This window comes from Arachis ipaensis, chromosome B07 (assembly GCF_000816755.2).
Source record: "Arachis ipaensis cultivar K30076 chromosome B07, Araip1.1, whole genome shotgun sequence".
Taxonomy (NCBI): domain Eukaryota; kingdom Viridiplantae; phylum Streptophyta; class Magnoliopsida; order Fabales; family Fabaceae; genus Arachis; species Arachis ipaensis.
The window spans coordinates 20,700,078-20,704,184 of record NC_029791.2 but is presented as its reverse complement, the minus strand read 5'-3'; positions in this window follow the sequence as shown (position 1 = coordinate 20,704,184).

The following is a 4,107-nucleotide window of genomic DNA, read 5'->3' as shown; positions in this document are numbered from 1 at the left end:
AGGTACGCTTCCGCATTCGAGTATGATATATATTTTTTTGATGATTCAATATGGATGATTTGGGATATCGAAATTAATTTATTCTAACAATTTCTTCATCCACAAGAGTTCCTTAGAAGCATCAATAATAACAATGTATTCTGCATCTGTAGTAGACAAAGCAACATATTTCTGAAGTCGGAATTGTCACAACACAACTCTCCATGCAAATAAGGTTGGAAGTGAGTCAAGCCAAGTCATGAGCCAGTTCGAACTCGACTCGTTAATAGCTCTATAAGTTAAACTTGTGAGCTGGTGAGTCAAGTTTGAGCCTAAAATTGAGCTCATAAATTAAATGAGTCGAGTTTGAGTTTGGATAAGCTCAACTCATTAGCTCGTGAGTTGGCTCGATTTTATATATATATGCATTTAATCTATATTTTTAATATTATATATACATATGAAATAGTTATATATAATTATATATATTAATGATCTTAACTATTTAAAATTTTATATTTATTTTTTATATATAATTTTGATGTAGGACATAAATAAAAATTTATAATTTATTGATAGATAAACAATATATAAAATTGATCTTTTTAAATATTTTTTAAAATATATAAGTTATAATTTATTGATATAGAATTATAGATTATGTTCCTATTATTTGAGTCGGCTCGTGAGCTCGAGCCAACTCGTGAGCTTTTGGTGACCCAAACTTGAGTTTAAGAAATAGGCTCGATTATTAATGAGTCAAGCCGTGAGCCAATCTCAATTTTTGTAAGCCGAACTTGAGTTTGGTCTAACTCGACTCACTTCCAGTCCTACCTACAAAGTAGACTTTCTTGAATCAAGATTCCCAGCCATATCTGCATCAGTATAACTATCCAATACAGGTTGGCTACTCCCAAAGCATAAATAAACTCTGGAAGTACCATTAAGGTATCTGAGAATCCACTGTTTGCTACCATTAGAAATTAATCTTAATACTCTGAGAGTGTACAAAACAAATTGGCTTCCAGAAAAAGGCCACAGCCCTAATCATCCAAGGGAGCATCGAAGGAGAAAAATGGAAAAGTCTCAGAAGATCTTGAATCCCAAGAGCCCCCCAAGCAACATTCTTCGATGGTACAAGGCGCCCATGCCAGGCTGTGAAATCAGTACCACAAGGGGTGATTTTAGGGTTATTCCTAAAGGGTTTCTGATTGGTGAAGAATAGGATGTCGATGTCCTGATTAATCAGTGAATCTTCTCCTTGAGCACTGGGGAAGAAAGGGAGTTTCTTGTTTGTCCTTTCCAAATTTCCAATGGGGCCAACAAAGCAGTGGGTATCCTCACCCACAGTGAAGGGAATAAGAATCCTGGAGTCATCAACTTGAAGTTGTGGGTCATCGATAACTTCATCATTGACCTGGTTTAGCACGTGTAAGGCTGGAGGAGCCGGTGGTTACACCATAGGACATTTGCCCTTGTCCAGAGTAGCAACGTGAGATGAAGAAGCAGTCATTGGTGAGCAAAGAAAAATGAGGGTCGAAGAATAGAAGTTGTATGAGAAGGGAAAATGTAAGAGAAGTTGAGAGAATAAGGATCCGAGAAAGTCGAAAAAAGATAGAAGTGCTGATTTTAAAGGAAGTTTTGTTTTAGCCGTTATTATAGAGGGAATTCAAAGAGAAAGGAGGTGACTTCGCAAAGAAGGCGACGTAGTGGAGAGAGAAAGTGTGAATCGTGGAAGATGTGTCCAATGGGTCAGAATTAATGGAAAAGGTAAATGGTAATTATGATCAGTTAAAGTGACTGATGACTGGATTAGGATTAAGTGCTTCATCTTCCAAGAAATGACTTCGAAGGCAAACACATTAATCCTAGGGGGCAATTTGTTAGTCGAAATATTATTTTCGAAAGATTAAACTGATTTGAAGTACTGGTGAAGGGTCAGGAACGAAGTAGAGGCTGAAAAGACGCACGTGCAAGCATTAATCGGAAGTTATCGGACACGGACTCGACTTAGACACCTTGACAAATCAAATAATTACTCGAATGAAGAATCGAATAATTTTTTCGAATGGAGAATCGAACAGTTACACGAACAGGGAAGTTGAAGACTTTCTTTGAGTTAGGAAATTATTGGTAACGCTCATGGGCAAAAGAGCGGGAACAGTTACCTAAGAATTCGCATACAGGGCAGCGTTGTGTAATTAATGGTTGGTTATGGAAGTGGGTTATAAATATTAGAAAGTTTTAGAAAATAGGGGTTGGAATCTTTTCAGAGAAAATACACACACTCACTCACATCCCCAACAACTTTCTGAGTCAGTCAAGAGTCTTTTTCTTTGAAGGGTTCCTTCCATGTCTTTACTTTTCATTTAAATTCCCTACAACTTTCTTTTCATGCAATTTATCTTCCTTGCAATGTTCTTTCCTTTCCTTTAAATTCAGCAACTTTTACCCTTTCCAGTCTTTACCTTTTAATTTACCATTTATTTTTCCAAACACTTTTCCTTTCTGTAATTTGATTTCCCTTTTATTCAAGCCATTTAAGTTTTATTGTTCATTTTGAATTTCTGCAAAGCTTGGTTCTTTCTTCTTCGTTATTATCAAAGGCATAGATTTTGATGCAAATAAAACTAGTAACCACAAAAGAGGAGTAGGTTTCGCTCCCAGACCATTAGAATCAAACCACCATCGATTTGTTAAAAATCGAAAAAAACACATTGCTTGTCAGTTGGTTCACAGCCTCCTGAAATATACTCAAGTGCTCAGGCATTGATTTACCATTAATATATTTCATTCTGACTAGCTTCCGAGTCAAAAATGCTTTGTTTTGCACATTCTTCCTCTCATATAGCTCTTTTAATTTCTTCCACATCTTCTCAGCATTAGTTTCGCTGTTAACATGTAGATACACACTAAAATCAAGTCATTGCCTAATCAAAACAACTGCCTTCCAATTCAACTTCTTTCATTCAGCATTGGATTTGGTACCTTTGGATTTATCTCCCTTCATAGAATCATATAAGTCCTTATTATACAACATATCTTCCATGAGGGTCTTTCAGATTGAGTAATATTTGGAATTTAATTTAATCATATTTGGCCCCTGAATAATTTCCTTCATTTAATCAGTATAGAAATAAACAATCAAAACTCTGATACCACTTTATTGGAAAAAATCGAAGTTCAGACAAGAACCTGTTTAACAGAAGAAGTACCACAATAATTTTTCTACAATTTGTACAATTAAATAGGCAATATCAAAGATACTCCAAGCAGCAAATACAATGGCAGAAATTAAATAATCAAACACCATAATTTTTATCGTAGAAAAACTTTCAAAAGAAAGACAAAAAATTCACGGGATCTAGTCCAATAAAATTTTTTTACTATCAAAATAATGGGTACACAAATAGCCATTCTAGTAGTAATAGACTATCTCAACAATCAATAAGATACATCATTAAAATTGATGGAATCAACATAAACCTTTCACATAAATAGGTATCTCAAATCAGACAAAAGAAAAGACAATACAAGTAGCAAGTTTATCCTAATATTCATCTCTACACCAGAAACAACATACTAAAATTTCTTAAAACTATTCTTTTTTTTCTTTTTTTTCTTTTTTCTCTTCTCTTTGTCAATTCCGTCTCACTCACTCTCTCGGTATCTTTCTTTGCTTCTTTTTTTTTTTAAATAAAATTAGAGAATCTCTCTCTTTACTTCATGTGGCTTTAATACTTGTTTGGATGTCATTATCTTGATAAAAAAATATTTTTTTAATGAAAAAAGATCTTTCTTATTTTTTATTGTGTTTAGCAAATTTCTAGTAGTAAAAATAAAAAAACTGAAAAAATAAGAAAAATATCTTTTTTGAGAAGTTGCAATTTATATCTTTTTTTAAAAAGATTTTTTTCTTGAAAAAAGATGTTTTTCATGTAATAAATAAACAAAAAAGTACTTTTATATTGTTATACCAAACATAATTGATAGATAAAAAAATCTTTTTGCATGAAATATCCAAACATAAAATTATTTTTATTTTTTCATAAAATCTTTTAAAAAAATAACTCAAAAAAAGATTTTTTTTTAAAAGTTTACCCAAACAAGTTCTTAATTTTTTTTTTA